The 25943-nt window shown below is 43.1% G+C and overlaps 1 protein-coding gene, 2 long non-coding RNA genes and 1 pseudogene across 8 annotated transcripts in view; 2 read left to right on the forward strand and 2 right to left on the reverse strand.

Moving 5' to 3' along the window:
• The window catches only part of LPAR3 (lysophosphatidic acid receptor 3), a 97054-nt gene that overhangs the window by 21609 nt on the left and 49502 nt on the right, over positions 1-25943 (reverse strand). The gene's annotated exons all lie outside the window — the stretch shown is intronic.
• On the forward strand, positions 1499-7451 carry LOC144318027 (uncharacterized). Its single transcript, XR_013383891.1, has 3 exons — positions 1499-1748; positions 4623-4795; positions 7336-7451. It is a non-coding gene; the product is annotated as an uncharacterized LOC144318027 (long non-coding RNA).
• LOC144318354 (uncharacterized) lies at positions 11125-17555 on the reverse strand. Of its 2 annotated transcripts, XR_013384223.1 has the most exons (4): positions 16885-17555; positions 15987-16095; positions 15556-15755; positions 11125-11723 (listed from the first exon to the last, which is right to left on the reverse strand). It is a non-coding gene; the product is annotated as an uncharacterized LOC144318354 (long non-coding RNA). The 2 variants fall into 2 exon arrangements; XR_013384222.1 differs by having other exon boundaries at positions 15987-17555.
• On the forward strand, positions 18148-18804 carry LOC144318353 (mitochondrial carrier homolog 2 pseudogene; annotated as a pseudogene).

Genomic DNA, 25943 nt, shown 5'->3' on the forward strand with positions numbered 1-25943 from the left:
TGCTCTCCAGGTTGAAAGATGGTCAGAATCAAACTCAAGAGTCTCAAAAAGGGGGGAAAAATCCTAAGGTACCAGGGTTACATAAGATGTAGGAATGTTCTATTGTTCCCTGAGTAATCAGAGGATTTTAAAATTAAGTCTTTTAGAACACAGCTGTACAAAAGGGGGAACCAAGTGAAAAAGATGAATGGCAGAGGTAGCTGGCTGAGCTCTATCTCTTCCACATTTTTCTACTAGAGCACCAGCAACACTGCAAATATTTGTTTTCATTCTCATGCCCATGTTCTCTACTAGACCAGGTATACCTCAAGGACTAGCGCTACAATCAGCCAATTTACTTTTCTATCCCCAGTTCTTAGCATAGTGCCTGATATAAAGCAGGCACTTAATATTTATTAATGAGTGGATGATCAGATAAGTGAATATAAGAATGATCTAAAGATACATATAGATATTTGCCCAAGTTTAAGAAGACCTTTTTCTCTTTTAAATTTTTTTACCTGGGCATAGTTGTCACAAAATACTACATTTGTTTCATGTATACAGTAGTCATTCTAAAATCAAAGACAAGAAGCAGCAAGTGCTGGTGAGGGTGTGGAGAAAAAGGAACCCTTCTGCACTGCTGGTGGGAAAGTAAATCGGTGCAGCCACTGTGGAAAACAGTAAGGAGGTTCCTTAAGAAGGCTTTTTAATACTAACAGAGCCAAATTTGACTGTTGGGATCACTTGGAGGGAGCCAAGAGCATGGAAGAAGATAAATGAGCAGGAGTAGCACTCCTATAACCTGGAACCTCAATTTCACAGTTTCTAGTTTTTATTGTATGGAGCTTTTATTATGAATCATCTTGTCTGCTTGCCAATTCTAATTAGCCCATCCTGAGCTAATAGATTGCACAGGGCCTTTGGCAAGATGGTTTTGTTTTCTGCAAATGATACACACCCATGCAATTAAAGTAGTTAATGCTAGTGCCTACTTCAAATGAGATCAAGTTATCTTCCCGTACTCATGAAAAAATCTGATCACTAGGTAAATCCAATAAAAATTTTTTGTGGAGTCACAGACTTGCAAGAATTCTTAAAGTTTGCCTATCTATCCTATGCTGTGAAAGAATCCCTAAGTAACACCAGACATCACCTAATACCTGTGTAACACTGCCAACAAGAGGGAGCTCTCCTCACTGCACTAGGCAGCCAGCTCTACTAGAGATAGCTTGAATTTTTATAAAATTCTTCCGATAGGGAGTTCAAATATCCTTTTTGTAACTTTTACTTCTTTTTTAATTTTTAAAAATTTTTTTTGTAATTTTTACTCTTGACCCTGGTTTTAATTTCCAAACCCTCCGAAATGTAATTTATTTTCCAGGTAACAATTCTTAAAATGTTTTTAAGATAACTGTTATGTTGCCTTTCTTCTTCTTTTCTTCTTCTTTTCTTCTTCTTTTCCTCTTTTTTCCTCCTCTTCCTACTCCTCCTCCTTCTTTTTTTTTTTTTTAGTGACACTTCCCCAGTTCCTTCATCTGTCCTGGATCCTTTGAAACCCCAGATGCTGACTACACTGACAATATTCCTTTCAAAATGTGATGTCCAAAACCAGCCTTGTGGTATCTCCATGGATTTAACCTGTATCCAGGGAAAACAGGACAATTTCTTCTCTAACTGGATCTTTCATGTTCGATTAGTATGCCTATGATCACATTTCCCTTTGGGCAGCCACACAGCATGACATCCTCTACACAACAGCACTGCTGGTCAGTAAAACCCTTGGGTCTTTTTCTTTTTTGTCCAAACATGCACTGTTTTTAAAGGAGGTCTGCCTCACTTTTATGGTTGCAATGTGTGCATTGGTGTGTTTTATTTAAATCTAATGACCAGATCTATTCTTGTAAAACGCTCTTCCTGTTTTCTTTGGTGTATCATTCTACTCTGTTGACAGCTGTTTAAATCTAGAATCTCTTCCCTAACATATTAGCTATTCTTTCCTCTTTTTGCCATGTATGCAAGCAATGTCCTTCACATCTTCTCTAAGTCATTGTTATTTTTCTGGTGAAATACAGACCATATATTTAGTGCAAGAGTATAGTGCAAGAATCTTGGCAGTCCTTGAGGTTCTTGCCAGGCTGATATCAATCCTGTCTTTAATCACCAGGCTTCAGATGTAATTGCTCTTACTGGTGAATCACTTGACTGTTCTACCACCCTGCCCACAGTTCTTGATAACCAGAATATTATGTCCAATTATCAAATGTCTTCTTGACAGCCACATACATTCCATCCACAGCATTCTCTTTATCTATTCACCTGACAACCTTATCACAAAATGTAAATTGGGTTAATTTGTTATTTATGTGGTATCTTCTGAACATTGCTTTTTTTTTAAATTTTTTATGATAGTCACAGAGAGAGAGAGAGAGAGAGGGAGGCAGAGACACAGGCAGAGGGAGAAGCAGGCTCCATGCACTGAGCGCCCGACGTGGGATTCGATCCCGGGTCTCCAGGATCGCGCCCTGGGCCAAAGGCAGACGCTAAACCACTGCGCCACCCAGGGATCCCCAACACTGCTTTTTTTAAACTTAAAAATCCATTCTGCAATTTGCTGGCCATATGATTCTTCATCAAACATAAAAATAGTTATGCAATATAAATTCATGACTTATTTTCTGACTTTATACAAAATTGCTCATATTTATAAAATATTTTTAAAAATCTCCAACCATGATCCGAAAATGAAATTTAAAGTTCTGATGTTCACAACTGCTGTATTTTTTTTCACATATCCATTGTGTCCTGGGAAAGAATAATAACATTTCATTTTCAATCAACATAATAGCTTATATGGTACTTTAGGAAATTAGGACAAACTCTTAATACTACATGTCTCAAAATTAGCCACTTCTGTGCTTTCTAATGGTTTCATTTTATAGATGAAAAAACTGAGACACAGATAGGTTAAGTAAACCTTATTAGCAAACAATACAATTAAGACTGATGTAGTCTGCAAATTAAAATATCTATACTCTGAAGAAAAAGGTAATTCCATCACTGAAAGAAAAACACTTCCTTTATCCATCATTAAGTTTAAAAACTCACTTTTTACAGCCCTTCAGTTATTTAAAGACAGAAAACGCCCCTAGGCTGATTCCATATAGTCAACACCTGTGCTCCCTGCAGGTTCTGAGTTAGTTTGGAGCCAGCAAAGAGAATCTGGGGTCCTTTCCCATTCTAGAAAAAAAACCAAGGTGACATTAACTCTGATGGAGTCAACAGAAGGTATATGAAATGCCAGACTCAGGCAGGAGTTTCTCATCATAAAACATGGAAATATGGTCCATTAGTAAAGTCTTTATTACATATATATTACAGACACACGCACACACACATACACACCCCTCATATCAGTGTATTGCCACAGAATACACTGTGAAAAGTAAGGCTGAAATGCTACCGATGGTAAGGAGACATGGAGATAGGAGGGCAGTGAGGCTTTACATACCCCCTCTTTGCTGGGCTACAGTAAAATCAAAGGGTATAAACGTACATTCTTATTTGTACAAGAACTAGACAGATGAAAAGAATATTATTTAGAGCTACAGGAAAAATGATTCAGAAGTGGTATCCTTACAATATACAGAATTTGGTCCTATCATGTCTACTTGTGAAATACTATGCTGGGATGGATGCACTGGATGGCCACAAAGGTTCCAGCTTGTATGATATGATGGATTTTTAGAAATCTCCCTTGAACACCAGAGCTCTGAAAATCACAGGTCTAGCACATATTGGGGCATAAAGAGCACCAGGCTAACTCATGGAGAAACAAGTTGCTACTCACCAGGGCAGACCCTGGAGGCTAGAGGACAAGGTAGGGATGCTTGGAGCAAAAGGTATTTGAAGATGGGGATCACTATTGCCAGCAGACCTATGCCAACAGTCTGGTTATCAGCCTCTCTGCATGAATGCTAAGAAATCTGTGTTTGACCCAGTATTGATGCTGGGTCCACCACGAATTCCTTCATAGATCACCTTCTTTCACTGTAAACTCTACGATCTTTCATGATCCCATTCTCAATGATTCCAGAATCTGCATTCTTATATATAGGTTATATGCTCTGAGTTACAGGTAGCAGGATCACTTTCCTCTCAACTGTCCAGGCCAGAAAGTTGGGTGTCATCTTTGATTTCCCCCTCTCATGGAACACATGGCAACAGTCACCAAGTACTGTTGCTTCTATATCATTAATGTCACTCTCATCCATTCATTTATTTCCAACCATCCTATCTGTCCCTTACATCAAATCACCATCATCTCTAGCTTGGATTAATTTAACAGCCTTCCTGCCTCCAGTCTTTACCCTCCCTAATTCATTCTCCAAAATGTGGTCAGCAATCTGTATCTAAAGCAATTCTGCTGAAGTTGTCTCCCTGCTTGAAGTCTTCAGGACAAGCCCAAGTCCACAGCCTGACAGCTCCTTCAGGACCTCACCTTGATTGACCTGACAGCTCCTTCAGGACCTCACCTTGATTGACCCGCCAGCCTCCTCTGACCCATTATTCTGTACTCTGTGTTAATTGCAGCACCCTGAGCTGGCATGCCATCCTTTATTTCTGGGTCTTTGTCCTTGCAGCTTCTTTGGCCTTCAACATGCTTTACAGATCCTCAACCCAGTTCTTCACATAACTAACTCCACAGCTTCCAGTGCTTGGCTTAATAAAAATCGCAGCTGACACTCAACAAGAGGCATCTCTTCTAAGCATTTTTATACATTAAGTTATTTAATCCTCACATCAACTCTTTGAGGTAAGTATTATCATGTTCTCCTTTTAGAGACCAGCTGGCATTATCTCTCAAAGCTGGGTTATGTGCTTCCAAGTGCTCCCAGAGCCCCCTGTGTTTATCATAAGACTTACTATTATACATTTTCCCAATTTTCTGCACTGTAGACTACAGGTCCTAAAGGAAAAAGACAAGTCTGGTTTTTAGTGGTCTCCTAGATGAAGCTTAATAAATGTCTGCTGAACTAATAAATGGATGACAATAATATGGTATACAGGTAGAACCAAGTGGTTGCATCCAAATCTCAGCTCTTCCAATTACTGTGTGACCTTGAGAAAATTATTTAACCATTTTGCCTAGAATGGGAATAATAACACATGCTTCATATGAGAGTTAAATAAGTTAATATCTGTAGAGTGCTTCGATGAGTTTCTGGCATACATAATGATTATACAAAGTGTTTGCCATTATTAGCATTCATGTTAATGAAAGAACGAAAACTACCTGTGAGATGGAATATCATTAGCCCAATTTTATAGGAGCTAAGATCAAGTGACGATCCTCAAATATATATTGGTTCTAAAATTAAATATCATCATCCAAGGATTTGTTACAATACACCCAATACATAGCTGAAGGATTCCTTACAAAATATCCCATCAGGAGACTTTTAAGAAACAGTGACCATGATGACAGATGAGTGAGTAAGCTCCTTACTAACGCCCAAGAGGAAATGATCCAGAATTTTCAGAGCACACCGCTTACTCGTATAAAAGGTGTACAGCTACATGTAAGGGCCAAAGTTAGAAGACAGTTACAAGGAAATGTTTCCTAAGACTAACAGGACCATCTCAGATTTGTGGGAATGTTTAGGACTCAAGCAGCTCTGTTTTATAGAGAAAATTTCCTGCACGAAATACTTACTGACAGTGAAAAAAACTTGCATCCCCAGACCTTGACAGGGGATTTAGTTGTGTGCTCTTAAAAGCAAAGCAGATGTCTTTTCAAAATTTAAAAAAAAAAATCTGTCTAAGAAAAGATATAACCAAAGGAGTAAACACTGTGACAGGGTTTTGTAGAGTTAATTAAGCACCACATTAGGAACATTGTCTTTGCTCAGAGGGTACTGAAATGAAGACCCCATTGCTGGAAACAGTGGCTAGTTGTCACCGAAGGAGATAACAGAGAACAGTTTTATTCAGAGCTGACCCTTTGCTTTGGCCCTCAAGTCCCTAACCCATTTAAATGCTCACAGGAATTTCCTCCTGAACAAACAGCAACCAGAACTTTTACTCCAACCTTATCCTTTGGTTCTCACAGTAATCCATCCTTTGGCAAATGATTGACAATGAAAATAATGAAGTATTCATTGAGGTTCATATCTTTTCTTTCTAAATCACATGTCAAAAATGAATTCCTGAAACTCCATTTCCCACTTCTGTGATAGAGATTAAACCTTATTTAAAAAACAGCAAAATCATGAGAATTTTTATTTGCCTAAGAGGTTTGCAAGAACCACCAAAGGCACCTCATGACAAATAGTTTTACTCATTAATTTTTTAAATTTTGAGACAAGATCTCATTATGACTAAAAATTTGAGAAGCCCTGGATTTTGCTGAAGAGGAATTTGTACTTTAGAGGAAAAGTAAAATGGATGAAGCCACCATGAGATTCTAGAAAATTCTCAATGGCTCTGTCATTCTCCAAGCTTATACCTCTACACTTTGATGTCATTTGGTGTGCATGGCTTTATGTTTTGGGATTAAAACAGATGCCAACAAGTCAAGATTCCCTCTTTTCTGGCGACTGCTTCTAGCTCCACATCCCTATCTATCTTTGTCTCTTAGTATTTAAGTATCACATTCCTTGTCTCTAACTCTGTCTCTGTCTGTTTCTCTTTGTCTGTCTCTCTGTCATAAACAAGTATCTCCAGCTACATCGCTATACAGGTGAAGCTCCAGGCATGTCTGATTCCACTCCTGACCACAGTTAGTTCCTTTAAAGCATCAGATCTACAATGGACCAATTACAATTCCCGTCCTAGACTGCAGCTTCTGGTCAGATGTGAATGGTCTAAGGGTTGGCATGGGATTCTCGGCTAGGCCAGCTGAATCCCCTCCCAGAAAATGTATAAATGCAAGAAAGACACAAACCTTGGTGTATACACTGAGGAACTACTGGCTGCCATGTTTTGTGCAATATAAACAGAAGTAGCAGGGGGAAATGGGGAAGAAAAGCAGTTTTCAGAGGGAGCTAAGAATAAAATAAGCACAAAGGAGAAACAATGATGAAAACATGAATATACTTTCCTGGATAGCACAGGGCTTTCCAGCCTCTGGTCCCAGGCTGTATCTTAGGTGTGGTGATTTACACACCCTTGGGTTCACTTTTGTTCTTTTTCACTTAAGTGACCAGAGTTGGTTCCTGTTTTTATAATCAAAAGGATAGTTAATACAGGACTAGAACTCCAAAGTTAGGTATAGGGCCTCCAACTAAAATACAGAGTTTCTTCCAGATAGGTCATAGCCACCACTAACAGATCAATCTTTTGCTGTAATTTTAGAGTCTTGGACAAAAGAAGTTCAGTCCATGGTCAAAAGCCAAAAAGTTCCCAGAGAGTTTAAAAAAAGGAAAAATAAAATCCATAATGTATGGGCTACACAAGCGCTTTTAATGATGTAAGTGAATTAGTAGAAATCATCTTCCTTACATTTCCTTTAGCTTTATAACTTAGAGCTTTGAAGAGATATATTAAAGAAATACACTGAAGTAGATTAGTTTTCATTTTGATAAAATGAAAGTATTTGTGCAGATTATAAACCTGATCAGTCTGTTTATTAAAAATTGTCTTTTAAAAAAAATGATCTGTTAAAGTACTTATGAGTCAGCACATTTTTTCTTTATGTAGGTAAATGAGGGTAGATTCGGGAGTTTCTTTTAGAAGCAGAAGATAATAATAACAGCCCTATGTTTGAATTTCAAGTTCAATATCGCATTTGGCATGGATTTCAAAGTCTTCCAGGGGTGTTGTTTTGTTCACAAGGAGGTTTTTCTTGTTTGAGCCCTCTTGCATAAGACTCTTGGAGGAGAGCAAAGAAAAAAAGATTCACTACATGTTGAGACATGAAGAAATTAGTGTACAGGAAACTTAGTAAAGCACCAAGAAGCAGTGCTTCAGCCTCTGTAAGCTGAACAGCAAGGCAATTTCATCCTCTCTGTGAAAGATGAGGTCAAAAAAAAAGGGGACGAAGGAAAGGAAACTCCCATCTTGGTCTTTATGCTGCAGAAACCACATCAAGCCTGATGGGTGACAGGGCTGAGCCCAACGTTCAATGCCTCTAGAGGAAGCTCCAGCCTGCAGAAAATTCTAACTTTCTCCAACCTCACATTTAAAACTGCCCTCTTTCTTTCATCATGTCCTCTGTCCCCCTGCACACAGCTATTCCTCAACACTCTGGCCTCTGCTCTCAGCTGACACTGGGGTGTCTGAGTTGGGAGGGAAGGTGGAGGGTGATCCATCCTCAGACACAGGAGTAACTTCCCAGGGCCTGGTGAGCGGAAGCTTCTCTCTGTGACTACCTTCCAACAAACTTCGTTTTAAATGATGACTTTCCCCTCCAGTTGTGTTAAAACACATTTAATAGCAAAGAGTTCTTAGGAAGCAAAGAAGTAAGAAGAAAGACCCAATCATGAGTGTGTAGGCCTAACCTTCTCACACTAGAGGTGCAGTGGGCCTGTTTCACATTTTTATCAGGTTCATAGAGGTGGTCTTCACGCTAGGGAGAAAGGCTGTGTACAGCTCCGTGTTTGCTGGCCATTGGCAGACACTTCAAAGGCTTTCAGGGGTTAAATTCTAGTCAACACTAACGGCACCACCCTCTAAAGAGATGTAAGGCATTTCACCAGTTCATTCATTTGAACATGGCCTTCTACAAAGATAGTTGTATCCTCTTATGGCAGATCAAGTCAGTGAGGCTTTGAGGCCACAGAATCTGCCAAATCGCTCCTCTCTCAGGGCTTCTGCTCTTCCCGTTGCCAGACCTGCCCACATGGAACTGTCCCCTGTCATTACTGAGCTCAGCCCTCATTGTACTTGGTTTCTATGCAGTTGGCATGTCAGCAGAGAAACTTCTAGGACCACCCAGCCTAAAGTACCCTACGCTTCCCCTATCTCTGCCTTGCCACTCTTTATCCCTTCCATCTGCTTTATTTTTCATCAGAGACTTTAACTTTACTTGACATTATATTCTAATTTATCTGTTTATAGTTCACCCACATGAGAATGTAAGCTCATGAAGGCAGGCGCTTCATCCTGTTCATCAGTCAATTCCCAAAACCTAAACAGGGCCTGGCCCATAACAACCCTCAGTAAACACTATTTGAATGAATGAATAGGAATGGAAGCCAAATATCTAAATATCTAGCTTGACATATGCTCATGCCCCTGTCAGCTTTCATTTACTCCTCTGTGCTTGCTGTGCTTGGTTTGCTGACAAGACTTGATAGATGGGAGAGCTCCACCCTTTCAAATGTCTTATGCTAAAGCACAAATGCTTCATTTAAAGGTATGTGAGTTATAAAAACCTGGTGTTGACAGAAAGCAATGGAGAAACACTGCACTGTTTGCAAGAGTGTGGACTATGTAGAGGATGACTGAGAAATACCTGACAAAATTTTAAACGGGCATTCTCTTGACTAATTCTCAAACAAGATAGTCCACAAAAGTAGTTCACAAATGCTCAGATGTACCTTTAAAGGATGCTCAAAAAAAAATAAAAAATAAAAAAATAAAGGATGCTCATTGCAGCATTCTTTGTGAGGGTAAAAAATCAGAACAGCCGGGATCCCTGGGTGGCGCAGCGGTTTGGCGCCTGCCTTTGGCCCAGGGCACGATCCTGGAGACTCAGGATCGAATCCCACGTCGGGCTCCCTGCGTGGAGCCTGCTTCTCCCTCTGCCTGTGTCTCTGCCTCTCTCTCCCTCTCTCTGTGTGACTATCATAAATAAATAAAAATTTATAAAAATTAAAAAAAAAAAATCAGAACAGCCCACAAAATATCAATAATTTGGTGTGGCATGCTGTGTAATCTTATATACTCGCTGAAGAGAGTTAGATATGTTGGTACTGATGTGAAAAGAATCCAAGATATATTTATTGTCAAGTGAAAAAAGCAAGCTGTGAACTATTATAAATATTAACAGGACATTTCTATACAAAAATCATTATTATGTGTGTGTGAGGAGTGCACACACACACACACAGTTTTATTATTTGCAGGGAATGGGTCTACAAGATGACACATCAAACTGTTAACAGTGGTTCTGACCTTTCTAGAGAGAGGGTGACTTCCACTTTCTAAATCATAAATTTCTATAATGTGTAGAATTTGGCAACCAGCAAGGACTACATTCATAATAACAAAATAATAAAGGCTTTAAACATATTTAAATTCTGGAGCCAAGGCACTCTAATATTTATAAAACTATTTACACTCTGAGCTCTAGTCTCGACGTCCAGATTAACAAGTTTTGTCACCTCTCTGGGCTTTATTTATTCCTGAGCCATAAAATGAGGCTAGGAATTTCTGTCCTGTCTGCCGCTTGGGGTTATTGGGTGGCTAAATCAAACTCACAGGGTGAGTTCTGAAAACATTTTGAAATTACTAAGTCGATTCAAGAAGCCATTGTGTATATTTTTGTTGAAGCTTCTTGTTAGCAGTGTATTTCATTTACTCCTAAGAATATACTCTGGAACAGATTTGTGTTAGGACTTTCCTTTTTAAAGATTTTATTTATTTATTCATGAGAGACACACAGAGAGAGGCAGAGACATAGGGAGAGGGAGAAGCAGGATCCATGTAGGGAGCCCAATTCAGGACTTGAACTCAGGACCCCAGGATCACCACCTGAGAAGCTCAACCACTGAACCGCCCAGGTGCCCCTATGTTAAGATTTTTACAGGTGAGGAAACAGATGGAAAGAAATGAAATTTCTCCCTCAGATCGTAGAATTAGAACCCAAGGCCAACTATAACCTTCATGCCATCCTAGGTATTACCCAGAGAGAAGGCAAAGGACAAGGCCCTGCAAAGCATGGTCCCTCCCAGATGCAAGGGGCTGGGCCCTCCTCAGGAGCAGGATCAGATACCCTTAGAGCCATAAAATGAAATAAAACTGCAGTGAAAAAGCAGCATGCTTCTTATCCTTCAAATGTGTTGATCCAAGGCTAATTAATCCCTTTAATTATGCTCAAATAAAGGCTTTTATGCACCCCCAGACCATAGTAGTTTCAGAAAACCTCTTCAGAATAAATAGTCAAGATTTTTAAAGAAAAGAAGAGAAAACGTAGGCTTTGCTAAAACAAACATGCCTTTACTTGGAGGAAAAATGAAACTTTTAGAAAAAAGCAGGAGCAGTAATTCTACCCCACGGTGGAAAAGGACACTTCCTCCACTGGGAAGTCTCTAAAGGGTGGCTTGTTATGGCAAAGCTACCGTTATATACAAACAAGAGGGCAGGACGACATGTCCTACAAGTCCCACACAGCCGCGATCCTAAAGGTTGTTACTCTTGCCAAGGCTTCAAATAAGAGGGTTCATTTGTAAATAAGGTGGGTGCGCTCCAAATCCCTAGGCCTTAGGCAAGCAAATTTTAGCTCAACATCACAAAGTTCTGTCAATCCCCCAGCCCAGGCATGGGTCTAGCAATAAAATAAATTCAAGACAGTAAGTTTATTGATCAAAAAAGAGAATCAAAAAGCATCATCCCTGGATACATGTTCCTGTTTTACAAAAAAAGGGGGGGGGTTTACATTGCTCCCAGGTATTATTTTTTTAAATAATAATAATTATTATTCTCTCTTCCTTGGGAGGACATCCAGAGGTGCTTCACAACAGTAAAAGACTGTCTTCTCGAAGACTTCTTGGCTTACTGCTCGAGTCCTGCTATGTGCACTGCACGGAGCAAATAAAGACAAATGAGATGCAGCAGTCCCTGCCCCAAAGAGGGTCACCTAACACAGAGAATTAAGGTTAGAAAAGCTTTCTTTCAAAGTTCCAGTTCTATCAGAGAATCTCAAAACACAATGTGAGTCCCATGCAATTTTTATTTCCAAGATATGACTGCAACAGCTTTCTGTGCCCAGTTCCACCCGATACTGAAGATGTGCTGCGCTAACTTGTCAACTTGGTCCCCAGGTTAATGTTAGAAGTCCTGCCTGCCCTCTCGGTCCTTTATAGCTACTTCTCTGTCTCAGAACCTCCCTCCCTCCTCCTTCCTCTCCCGTCCTCCTTTCTTCTTCCCTTCCTTCCTTTCTTTCTTCCTTCCTTCTTCCCTTCCTTTTTTCCTTCCTTCCTCTCTTCCTTTTCTTTCTTCCTTCCTTCTTCCTTTCCTTCCCTCCTTTCTTTCCTTTTTTCCTTCCTTCCTTCTCTTCTCCTTCCTTCCCTTTCTTTCCTCCCTCTCTTCCTTTTCTTCCTTCCTTCTTCCCTTCCTTCCCTCCTCCTCCCCTCCTCCTCCCCTCCCCTCCCCTCCCTTTCCTTTTCCTTCCTTCCTTCCTTCCTTCCTTCCTTCCTTCCTTCCTTCCTTCCTTCCTTCCTTCCATGCCTTTCTCACATGAAGTGTTCTCTAAAACATTTCTGGGCACCATTTCATTTCATGCTTCCTCGGGAGTGCAATAATATTGGAAGCACAGTTTGCAGGTCATTGTGAGAGGTCAGCAAGAAGTCCCCTGGTGTTAATAGCTTGAGTAATATTGTTTTCTCCTTCAGACCACACCATTAAATTGTTTTCATTACCCACAAAGGGATTGTTTGTGTCAGAACAAATGAGATTTGATACAAATGCAAACTGGCTAATTTCAACCTAACAAAATAGTTTACTCCTAGTAACTAAAAGAACAAGGCAGGGACAAAAATTTGTTATATTTCTTGATGGTGTACAGGCAGGAGATTAGACATGTATTAAATAGATGAGTTCCCTCAAAGCAAATTATGCAGCTCCTGTGTGCTACCTGGAACTTTTGAGGGACTACAATTTATTCTCCTAGAGATTTGGAGTTAGGGGATATATTCCAAACTTATTGAAAAGATGATATTTTATGTTCTCTAAGAATATCAGAGATTCTGCTCTGGGTCTATTTTATTGAACTTCTGTTTATAAACCTTTTTTTTTCTCTCTCTCTCTTTCCATCATCCAAATGTAAAGCTCTGAAGCTGGGTTCATCCTTTTGCTGCTCCCCTCATGCCTCCACTTCCTGAGGTATCTGTCTTTTTAATGTCTTTTAAATCTATTTTTCCTGTCTTCTCACTACCATCATAGTAACTCTTGCCTGTGAAGCATTTCTGCATGGGACCCAGGTGGTTTCTTCCAGACATGCAGGTCAGGGCTTTCCACTCAAGTAGAAACTGGTCTGTGTGTGCAGAAGGGAGGGAGAGCTTGCATATGGGTTGCAAACATTGCTCGGGTGATCCTGATATAATGCCTCACACCACCCTCCCCAAATTTCATTTCTATAATAAATTGGGCCCTCTTTCAGCAGCCCCTACAACCAAGCCCTGGGAGGCAGCCCACCTCTGGGCAGGAGAAATCTGAGGAGCCCCCAGCCTCAGTCTGACCATATCCCTGGTCTCTGCTTTACACTCTAGTCCCACTAATTATGGCTCCATGGTAACATGACTGGTATTCCAGGTCTGCTGAGACTGGGCCTCTCCCTGACTCCTGCAGCCCTCCAGACGATGCAGCAACCCAACCAGATCCCTGGTTGGGCTCAGGTCAATGACCAGCTCCCCATTACCTGCGGTCGAGTTCCCTTGACTTCCAACTACTGATTTTGAGGTGGCTTCCTGCACCTGGTTGTTGGGGGAAGTGGCATTGTTGCCCTTGGCTCTCCTGCCTGGATCCTGGCCCCTCCCTGGTAGCTCCTGGAACTATTCCAAGGTACTGCTAACCATGCTGTCATCTAGGATCCACCACTTTACCCTGATCTGATCTGCCTCCCTCAGGACTGCCTTAAAAAGCAGGCACAGGGGATCCCTGGGTGGCGCAGTGGTTTAGCGCCTGCCTTTGGCCCAGGGTGCGATCCTGGAGACCCGGGATCGAATCCCACGTCGGGCTCCCGGTGCATGGAGCCTGCTTCTCCTTCTGCCTGTGTCTCTGCCTCTCTCTCTCTCTGTGTGTGTGTGTGTGTGACTATAAGAAAGAAAAGAAAGAAAAGAAAAAAGAAAAGAAAAAAGAAAAGAAAAGAAAAGAAAAGAAAAGAAAAGAAAAGAAAAGAAAAGAAAAAGAAAGAAAGAGAAAGAAAGCAAGCAGGCACAGGCCTCTGTGAGCCTGCTCAAAACCAGCCAGCTTCTTGCTCCACCACATCAACCAACAGCCTCGGCCCCAGCCTCGTGGCGGCCCCAGCCTTTCACCGGCCACACAACTTGGACAGTGGCAACTCGAAGGAGACAAATGCCTTCCATCCAAATGTGGCAGCTCCCACTTGCATTACTTTCTGTCATCACCTTGTGACCCTTTCCTGGTCTGGAGGTGTTGGAGAAGCTCTACCCAGGGGCCAAGGGACCAGTGGGCCACTTGTCCCTTCAGGTCTCCAGGCATCTATGCCAAGTGAATGCCCAGAGAGCTCTCTAGAAAACTCATCAGGAGGATCCCAGGGATGCCAGAGACCATCCTCTCCAATGGAGACATAAGTGTGTGAGCTCTGCATCCAACCTTTCCCATTCACTGGATAAAGGGTTGTCTCAGCCTACTGCCTCCTCATTGATAACTACAGAACATGCATGAATATACTCCGGTATGTTTTCAAGGGACCTTAAGAGAATAAGGCCTCTCTTACTGAACTTCATCAGATCCTAGTATACTCTGTTTTCTATTGCCCAAGGCTTCCCTGGCTCATGAGCCCCATGCACCCTGGCTCAGCTGTGCTCTCTGAACATCTAGTGCCTGGTCATAACCAGTCTCTGAAGGATCCACGATGGTTGCTCTCACCTGAGACCCTGAAGCCTCTTAAGGTCCCCAGGTCCCCAGAGGCTAGCCTGTGGTGCTTCAGAGGGACTGAAGAGCCAAATCCCAGAGAACTTCTCAAACCAGAGAGCCCCACCTTTCTGTGTGAATCCTGAAGGCCATAGCCCCTCTACCCCACAAACACTGAGATTCCTCAGGCTGAGCCCAACTACCTAGTGAACTCTCCTATGTTATCTCCCCTTCCTAAACTTAAAGGAATTCAAGAAAGCCCTCTACTTAAGAACTTCCAGGCTGCCTCTACAGGACCCCCAGGCTAGCCCTGTCCACCCCCACACACACCCCCCCCCACCGACCACCCTGCCATGAGAGAAGTCCAAAATTCAATGGCTGGTCCTTGGCACTGTCTCTCTCTGACCATATCCGGAGAGACTTCCCCAGTCAGAAGGGTCTACATGATCCCTTATTAAACAGAGGCCAGGGATCCCTGGGTGGTGCAGCAGTTTAGCACCTGCCTTTGGCCCAGGGCACGATCCTGGAGACCCGGGATCGAGTCCCACGTCGGGCTCCCGGTGCATGGAGCCTGCTTCTCCCTCTGCCTGTGTCTCTGCGTCTCTCTCTCTCTCTCTGTGACTATCATAAATAAATAAATAAATAAATAAATAAATAAATAAACAAACAAACAAACAAACAGAGGCCAGCAAAGAAGTATCAGGAAGCCTAAAGATTCTCTAGGCTAAGCTGTCTTAAAGCAAAGGAACAATATTTTCCTTCCGAGTTAGAGTAAATGGAGGACAGTCCACTAATACCCCATAAATTAGCACTAACCTTTTGTAGGACCACTTCTATGTCCTTCTGAGGGTCCATTCCATGCCACTGCAGAGATGGGAGTTTTAGCTTCCAAGCTACAAGGATTCAATTAGAGCCAACAATTCTGCTATGCAACCTCAGCAACTTCAGGAGGGCCCCAGCCACAGTGGGCAGCACTGACCTCCACTCAGAGGGCTTCACAAGATTGCTCTGTGTCCCTGGAGTGATAGCGGGACATCCAAGTGGCCATGAGGATCCCAGGAGCTTTGCTACAGGTTTTCCAATCTAAGTAAACTCAGTATAACTCCTCCTGAGCCAAGAACCTTCAACAGAACATCAGGCCTAACTACAAGGAATCCCAGGACCCAAGAGCTTGGAACACATCCCGGGAAGGATAACACTGATGTTCCCAGGAGGAATTGTTCATGTCACACACAAAAAGTACTGACCTTTCATATGAGGCCGATTTGTGGTATTCTCTAGGCGAGCCCAGTCATGAGGGAGACTGTTCTGGATACAGTACTTACAAGTCTTGTCTTGGGGACCCAGCTAGGAAGACTGAGAACAGATACAGGACAGGAACAGATGGGTCTTTGCCTCCCTGGTGAGTCTAGTTCTGAAAGCCCAGTCATGCATGAGCTGTATGTGGGAGCTCCTGGGATCGTCTCAGTCACACAGGCCCCATGTACCCCCGTCAGTGCTCGAGGCTGGTAAGAAGCCTCACTCTAGAAATAGGCATCAGCTCTGAAGAAGACAAGGATGCTTCTAAGAAAGTGCTTCTCACAATTGAAGAGAAGGCTCGTGAGACAACACACATGGCTGGCCCTTGTAATCATGGAAGAGGATAAATTCAATGAGACCTGAGTCTCTGCAAGTGGTCCTAGGATAGTTAGGGCTGGGAGGTTATACTCAGCAGCCACGGCCAGTCTCATGGGCAGGTGGCCTGCACAGTCACATGGAGCCTGAGCTCACCAGGGCCCTGAGCTCCATTTCAAGATCTACTGTCACTATCCTGAAATCCTCAGTAAGTTTACCTTTGAATTTACTGTTTATAAGTGAAATCTGATAGGACAGCAGAGCATGAGTGTGAGCGAAGATGTCCAGAAGAAAGGAGTTTTAGATCATAGTGCCTTTAGCAGCACTTTTTTTCCTGCCTTCTTTTAAGGGGCCCATGAATTGTGCAGCCAGTCCTGTCAGCAGACCTGATATAACAGCTTCCCCAGTAACCAGCTAACCCTGGAAGGAGGGAATTAAAAACATAATAACCGTGTATTCTCTGGCATTATCTCTACCTCTAATCCCATTTCTACCAAAGAAATCTCCTTTTATACCTTAAGAGTCACTCACTTAAGGTTTACATGGTACCTGCTTCAAACTCCCCCAGCTCAAAAAGACCATTGGTAAGAGCTAGACATCAGGGGCCTACATTCCAGAAAGCAGATCATGTCATGATATCACAGGGTAAGAAGGATCCCAGGGGCAGTAGGACCATCCCTGTGATCATGACCAAGACAAGGACAGAGGCTGGGGCAGCTGCTCAGTTCCTGTCTCAGGCTCCATTTGGTTAATATGTTTGTTAGCTCATTACATAAACAATAAAGGTTTGTTGAGTAACTGCTGTGTGCCAGGTACTACAGAGATGAAGTAGGACAGACACAGTCCTGTCCTTGATAAGCTCAGTCTAGTAAGAGATACAGGCACTTAGCAAATAAATTATAATAGAATGGGCCAAGTGCTTTTATACACATCAATAGTATGCTACAGAAGCCCTGGATAATTAACTTTGGAAGAGTCAGAGTATTAGAGAGAAAGATCTTAAAAGATAGATAGGGAGCTTGTCACGCTAAGAATACCCAAGAAGGGCACCTGGCTGGCTCGGCTGATAGAGCACACTACTCTTGATCCCAGGATCATGGGTTTGAGCTCCATGTTGAATGTAGAGATTACTTTAAAAAATATTTTTTAGGGATCCCTGGGTGGCGCAGCGGTTTAGCGCCTGCCTTTGGCCCAGGGCACGATCCTGGAGACCCGGGATTGAATCCCACGTTGGGCTCCCGGTGCATGGAGCCTGCTTCTCCCTCTGCCTGTGTCTCTGCCTCTCTCTCTCTCTCTCTCTCTCTCTCTGTGTGTGTGTGTGTGACTATCATAAATAAATAAAAATTAAAAAAAATATTTTTTAAAAGGAGGTGCCATCATGGCAGACGCAGCCAGTCAGGTGCTCCTGGGCTCTGGCCTCACCATCCTGTCCCAGCCGCTAATGTACGTGAAGGTGCTCATCCAGGTGGGATACGAGCCTCTTCCTCTAACAACAGGATGAAATATTTTTGGGCGGCAAGTATGTCAGCTTCCTGGCCTGTTTTGTTATGCTCGGCACATTGCGAGCATCGATGGGGAGCATGGGTTGTTCACAGGCTTAACTCCAAGACTGTGTACAGGTGTCCTTGGAACTGTGGTCCATGGTAAAGTTTTATAGCATTACTAGCAATGTGACAAGGCCGAGGATTTAGGCTCTGGAAATGTACAGAAAGAAGTCACACACACACACACACACACACACACACACACACACACAAAAGAAGTCACACCTTCCTTCAACCAAGTTATCAAGGAGACAACTCAGAAATGATGGCCCATTCTGCTGCCACCCTCATCATACATCCCTTCCACGTGATCACACTGAGATCTATGGTATAATCCATTGGCAGAGAATCCAAGTACTATGGACCTTATGACTCCATAGTAACCAACTATAGAGAAGAGGGCATCCTAGGATTTTTTGCAGGTCTTACTCCTCACCTCCTAGGTGACATCATTTCTTTGTGGCTCTGTAACTCACTGGCCTACCTCGTCAATACCTATGCACTGGACAGTGGGGTTTCTACCATGAGTGAGATGAAGAGTTATTCCCAAACTGTCACAGGATTTTTTTGCCAGTATGTTGACCTATCCCTTTGTGTTTGTCTCTAATCTTATGGCTGTCAACAACTGGGGGCTTGCTGGTGGATCCCCTCCTTACTCCCCAATATATACTTCTTGGATAGATTGCTGGTACATGCTACAAAAAGAGGGAAATATGAGCTGAGGAAATAGTTTGTTTTTCTGGAAGGTTCCCTTTGGGAAGACTTATTGTTGTGACCTGAGAATGTTAATTTGAAGATGTGCGGCAGGGACAGTGACATTTCTATAGTCCCAGATGCACAGAATTATGGGAGAGAATGTTGATTTCTATACAGTGTGGCGTGCTTTTTTTTTAATAAGCATTTAATCTTGGGAAAATGAAAAAAAATAAAATAAAAAATAAAAAATATTTTTAAAAGATTAAAAAAAACCTACCACTCACATTAAAACAAAAACAAAAACAAAAAATGATTACCCAAGAGGAGCTTCAAGCAGACCCTGCACGCCTGCAGAATGGTGAAAAGCTTAGCACAGCAGAAGCCCGGACTGTGTGGGAGGAGGGATGTTTAGAGAAGAAAGTTGGGACCAGAATTGTGCAAGTGGCCTCATAATTCCTGCTCAGTAATTTGGGCTTTATCTAGAATGAATTAAGGGCCAAGAAAAGATTAGACAGCGTTCATTGTGTTTTTTAGGATGGTGCTCCGATGGTGGTATGTAGGAAGGCCTGCAGCAGGAAAAGCTGGGAGGAGGGAATCCAGAAATGACAATAAGCAACAGAATGATGAGGTTTAGTCCAAGGGGATGTGGTAAGATCTGAGACACCACTCAAGTACATATGGTGACTAACTGGGTATAGATGGTGAGCAAGATGGCCGTACCAAGTGTTCCAGGTCGGAAGACAAGGCAGATGGGACCTCTGCTGTAGACATGGCAATACGGCCCACAGAGCAGGTTCAGAGGAGAAGATAAAGCTTGTCATGCCTGCAGGGCATCTGGGTGTGTGTACCCAAACCATAGCTGGACAGATTTGGATCTCATGAGAGAGGCTGAAGATGGAGACATGGCTTTGAGCAGCATTCACAGAGGGGCATCGGTCCATGCCACAGGAGGACGGTCATCTTTAGAGAACCTGGGCGGGCCACAGGGGATGGGAACAAAGGGCATTTCAGGGATGTCAAGAGACAGAAGAAGGAACTGAAGGGGGAAGAAATCATCACAGGGTGGCATGAAGCAGGCAGCTGTGCAACAGGGAGCTCAAGTCTGATCACTAGAAATGGCAGGAAGGAGGGCAATGGTGGCTTCATCAACACAAACTTAATGGGGCAGAGCTAGCTTACCATGGCTTGGGGGATTAAGAAAAGAGGATAAGAGATGGAAGAAGAGAGACAGAACAGGAGTGAGAAAGGGGACATAAGGCCATGGGCTATATTTTTTAATGGTCAAATACACAGCGGAGCAAGAATAATGAGACTAGGCCCTTGGGGAGGCTGGAAATCACGGGCTATCAGAGAAAGCTAGAAAAAGATGGAGGCCTTTGCGGATTGGCTAAGAAGGTGGAGGGAGGGCTAATGGGGGCATCACATCACAGAATTTCTATCTTCGTGGTTAGAAGGAATAAAGGAAGGAGGGGTCAGCTGGGAGTTGAGAAATGGCAAAGCTCAAAAGGCTTTAAGAAATCTTAGTCTCCAGGATGAATTTCTACCCCTGAATCTTAGTTTCCGGGTTGGAGCTCTGTTTCCTGTTTCCAAATTTCCCTGCCCTTGGCCTTCTGCTTGTTCGATCTCTCCCTCTTGCCAGATCTCTGCAAGCTCGTGCTCCACTGGCCTGCTGGGCTTCCCTGGCTGCTCCTCCTGGCCCATGTAGACTTGGTCTCTGCTGACAGCTCTACCTTCCTGCTCTGGAAGGGGCCAGCTCTGCCTTCTCTGTGGCATGTGAGTAGCTCATGCCACCCACTGAGCCTTGGGTCAATTCCAGCAATCTCTTAAATGATCTCCCCTTCTTCACCTGTTCTCTATCTTTCTAAAATTCTGCATTTAGCAACTCTCACTTTCCTCCCAACCCATTAATGCCCTCAAGACCACACGGTCCCTCCGTTGCCAGATGAAGCAGTTTAGCGTGGCCATAGACCTATTTAATTCAACCTATAGAGTCTTTTTAACAAAAGTTCAATCTGTCCAGGCAGCCACAGGTGCCACCCCTCTGTATTGCCTTATAAGGCCAAACCCAACCCAGGCATCAATGTCATCTGCCCGGCCTCTGTAGACATTTGACAATGAAATCCATACCATCTTAGGATTCAAGTCCTTCCATCCTCTGACTCCTATATGCCTCTAAAACCAAACTGTCATTATTATGCGATACCCTTATTCCAGAAATTGGGCTACTCTGTCCCCCTTCCTATTCCTGGCCCCTGTATGGTCTCCCTGGATATACGTGAGCCTGTCTTCCATCCTGCCATTCCTATCTGCAAAGCTTTGCCTTCTCTTCCCTACCTGTCATATTGAGATCTGGCTCATATCCTGCCTCTTCAAGGAAACTTCCAAAGACCATCCAAACCCACAGCGTTTTTTTGTTTTGTTTTGTTTTTGTTTTTTTTTGCCGGACCCCCTCACTTGGCTCTTCTGTATATTTATTTGTTCCTTCAGTTATCCTATTAGGGTTTTTTTTTTTTGTAACTTTCTTATTTTCTCAGATCAGCCTATAAATAGGGTTCCCTTTAAGTCTTATGTACAAAAAGCCAACAGAGCAGATCTGCCTCTGCGTGATCTATTTCGTACATGACCCAACCAACGATTCATAAACCTTGGTCATCTCCTGACAACCATAAAACTTTAGAGCAAACACAGATTTGTAGTGCTTTTAGGGCAGAGGCCACGTCTTACAGTAGTACACTGCCTAAAACCCAATAGGTACCCAATAAATGTTTATCGTGAGAAAATGTAAAAACCAGAAATCTCTTCCTGTTCAGAAAACCAAAAGGATAAAACAGGCCCTGTGTTGAGCCGTGAACTCTCTGACTTGATGAAAACAAACAACTCTTAGTATATGTCACAGTCACTTAGCCATCCAAGGAGAGGTATATTTCACCAAGGCAAGGAGGGAGACCCGACAGAAAGAGCAGGAACTAGGAAGCCCAGAGCTCTGGCCACAATACCAGCAATGATTTACTAGTGAACTTGGACAAACTTCTCAACAGATACTGATTCATCAAGGTATTCTTCAAGGTAACAGGATCTTTCCTTCTCACCCTCTGCTGTTATGCCAACAATCCGGCGTGAGGGGCAATTGTCAGAGCAGGGTGAAGGTGCTCTGCTCCTGTGGTGCCCCCCCACCAATACTTCTGGTTCACCTGCCCTCTATCCCAGCTTCTATGTTGATGCCTAGGCCTGACAGGCCCTGATTCCAGAAAACACCTTTACTCCTAATTCCTACCCAACCCGTTTGCTTTAGCTACCCACTGAATGCAGCAGCCCCCAGCTGAAATTATAACAACACAAACGATGTTGGCATGGATTTGATAAAATTCTACCATGGATCAGCACATACCATGCTATTCCAGGTGTGAGCCCACTGGTGTGACCTGCATAACCAACAATGACCACATACCCCTCTGGCAGAAATCGAGGCCTTAAGAGAAGGCATTACTGACTTCTGGAAGTTTAAACCTTCCAGGAGGCTGGATGGATGCAGGCATGAGCACTGGATGTAGCTGGTTAATGCAACGTCTCTGTGAAGCGAAATAAGCCAGACAGAAAGACAAACACGTATGGTATCACTTACATGTGGAATCATAAAGGAAAAAAGGATAAATAAAGCCAATTTCATAGAAACAGAGAATATAATGGTGGTTGCCAGGGAGAAGAGGGAATAGGGAGACATAGGTCAAAGAGTACAAATAGTTAGTTATAAGAATTGTTAAGTTCTGAGGATCTAATGTACAGTGTGATGATCATAGTTTATAAAACAGTATTGCATACTTGAAAGTTACTGAGAATAGATCTGAAGCATTCGTACTGAAAGAATGAAATAGAGAGAGAGAGAAGGAAAGAAGGAAAGCAAAGGAAGTAAAAGGAGAGAAAGAAAGAAGGAAAGAGGGATCCCTGGGTGGCGCAGCGGTTTAGCGCCTGCCTTTGGCCCAGGGCGCGATCCTGGAGACCCAGGATCGAATCCCACGTCGGGCTCCCGGTGCATGGAGCCTGCTTGTCCCTCTGCCTGTGTCTCTGCCTCTCTCTTTCTCTCTGTGTGACTATCATAAATAAATAAATTTTAAAAAAAAAAGAAAGAAAGAAAAAAGGGAAAGAGAGAGAGAAAGAAAGGATCTAAGGAGATGGATATATAAATTTTCTCAATCTTGATAATTATTCCACATTTATATATATAACGTCATCATGTCAGATACTTTAAACATACCCAGCTACATTTGTCAATTATTCTTCAATAAAGTTGGAGGAAAACAGAGAGCTAGAACTTGAGCCGTGTTTCTGTACCTCACACTTGGGAAATATTCAGTAATTGTTTGTTCCAGCAGAAGAGGAAGGTTTCAGGTTTCAAAAAAAAAAAAAAAAAAAAGGCCAGAAAAACAGTTCTGAAGAAGGAAGTGTGATAGGGGAATAAAAGAATTGAGTCGTAGTTAGTGTAACAGAACTGAAGGGGTATGTGGAAGGAATGGAAGAAAGAAGGCAGGGTAGGGACTATACTAGAAATGCGAACAAGGATTCGGAAAAAGGACTTCTGAGCTGAGTGCAGAGGGAGGCATCCAAGGCAGCGAAGCGGGGGGCGGGGGGTGAGAACCAAGAGCCAGATAGACTGGCCGGTAGACAAGTGCTGGTAGACAAGCACCCACACAGGCAGAGGCAGGGGCAGAGGCAGAGGGAACACACAGACTCCCAGAGTGTGGACAGGGTGTGACATCAGGCAGTGGGGTCTTCTCCGTCCCCACGCCCCCCCTCGGGACAGAGAGGGGGTACAGACAGTATCACCATACGGTGGGAGCCACGAGAGCCAGGGAGCACTCCCAGTTCGCCTGGACACGTGCCTCTCTCCCCAAAGACACCTGTTGCGATGCCATGAAGCACGTGGCTCCGCGACAAAGGTGCTCCTTGACTGGCTGGTCTTCAAACAGAGCCTGAACAGCCCCGGACTCAATGCATAAGTACTGGTGCCTGGATGGCTTGCCTCTGAAAAGAATTAGTCATTCTCCGCCTGATAGGACTGCACAGCGACAAGAGAGCCCCTACGTGCCAACAATCTGATCATTTCAGCATTTCTTAAGGCAAAGCTTTAACTTTTTTTTTTTTTTAAGCAGATATCTGATAACTCAGGCATGCAAAGCAGTGAACACTGGAAGCAGGTTTCTGCCATGGAGAAGCCACTACAAGGCTTCTGAAGCTGCAAACAAATCTGGATAATTTCCTGGGATTCTGTTAGCATTTCTCAACTCCTGGTTTCTGTGTGTGCTTGTGTGTGTGTTTGTGTGTGTGTGTGTGTGCATGTACACTTTTTTTTTTTTAATGGAACAAGGGCATTTCATTGATTAAATCCATAAATCCTATCAAAAGGCCTAGGTTCTGGTCTCAGCTGTTTTTGGACACAGAGCAAACTTCCTAACCCTGGTTTAGGTGGTAACAGTATTTGACTAACAAGGCATCCTGGTAGGATTCATTAGCAAGGTGGGACAGTTTCTTAGGAGGAATGCTTTCTAGATTACACCTAAGATGTCGGTGCTGTGGTACGGGATTCTTATTAAGCTACCACTTAATGGTCAGGGTCTCACTTATAATGTTTTATTTATAAATGCTGCAAAAGTGAAATGGATTATTAATGCAAAGATCATCTGTCAGACAGGAATCATTAACAGCATCTTGTGGTTGGGGTTGGCATTTACAGGCACTAGTAATGCAAACCCGGAGCCTTTCAGTTCCATGGTGGTCACATGTTCAGGTTGGCCTTGGTCTCCAGGAACTGAGCTGGTGCCCTTTGGCAGCATTTAGTTCACTGCCAGGCAGCCCACCCAGGCAACTTCCTCCTGACTGTCTGGCCACATTACAAAATCCGCCACCATGATGGCACCGACAGTAGGCCTCTGGCCTCCCCCTCCACACTACCTGTGACATCACTGGAAATAATGGGGCACTCTGCTTAAACGCAGGGCCATGCTCTCCAGTCAAACCAAAGCCTATGAAGAGTAGCCAATATTTACTTAGCACATACTATGTGCCAAGTGCTACATACGCTAGGCACTTGTATGTGCATTATCTTATTGCATCCTCAAAACCTTGCCATGCCAGAGGTACTGATATTACCCTCATGTGTAAGAAACTAACTCACAGAGTGTTGAGTTAATTGCTTAGGGTCACATAGCTTGGAAGTGGCAAAGCCAGGATTTAAATCTGTTCCCTCCTGATTCCAAAGCCCCTGATCTTGCCAACTACATCTTGCATAAAGTTTCACAAGTGTGCAGCTGTCATTCCCCAAGAGATGTGTTGTCATAATTGTCACTACCATATGGCAAAATCTTTAGAACAAACCAAGAGTGAACTAAATGCTGAGAGTTCAAGTGGCCTTGCAGAAATAACTAGAAATCAAGGGGATTGCAAGTTATAAACCTCATTAGTAGGGTCAATGTTGTTCTATCCCTATCACTTATGTGAAGCTGCTCATTAACCTTGAAGAGTGGGGTCTTGGAGCCAATCTGCCTGGATTCAAATCTCAGCACTGCTACTAATCTTAGACAAGGCACTGAACCTCTCTGGGCCTCAGTTTCCTCAACTGGCAATAATAACAGAACCTCCCTCGAAGAGCTAACATGAAGATTCAAAGAACATGCCAAGTGCTCAGAACCATGTGTAGCACACAGTGAATGTTAACTGTTATTATTTTTGCTAATATCGATGTCTGGGCAAGATGCTTAAGTCCACCCAAATTTCCTTATCTACAAAACAGATCTGTGTAGCATTGTTATGAAGGATAAGTGAAATGAAATTCCCAAAGCATGTAACATGTAGATTTCCTACTGGTAGGCACTCAAAAAATGTTGATTTGATCTCCTCTTCCCAAGACAGCACTACCACTCACACTCTTCTAAGACCTCAGTTTCCCATATTACAAAACAGGAGACACATCCATTTCTCGATCACCATCCACCTCACAGGCATGTCACAGCCAGATCCTGCCAAAGGCCAAGCTGGATATGAGGAAACCCGGTTTCTACTTTCATTCCAGCTTTTGAAAAGCCACTTAACTTCCCCAAACCTCAATGTCCTCATTCATTCACTCATTCTATTATAATCTCAACAAATATGTTCCAGACAGCATGCTACATGTTAGATATGCAAAGAGACAAACAAGGCCCAATCTCTGACTCTCAAGCATGCACACTCTAGTTTAAAATGAAGGCATGTAACAATTAAGTGGATTGATTGAAGTATGAACAAAATAGAGAAGTGGCCGAAAAGACATACTAAGCATATTTACCCAGGTAGGGCAAGCAAAGATTCAGGGGAGACAGG

Source organism: Canis aureus, chromosome 8 (genome assembly GCF_053574225.1).
Source record: "Canis aureus isolate CA01 chromosome 8, VMU_Caureus_v.1.0, whole genome shotgun sequence".
NCBI lineage: Eukaryota > Metazoa > Chordata > Mammalia > Carnivora > Canidae > Canis > Canis aureus.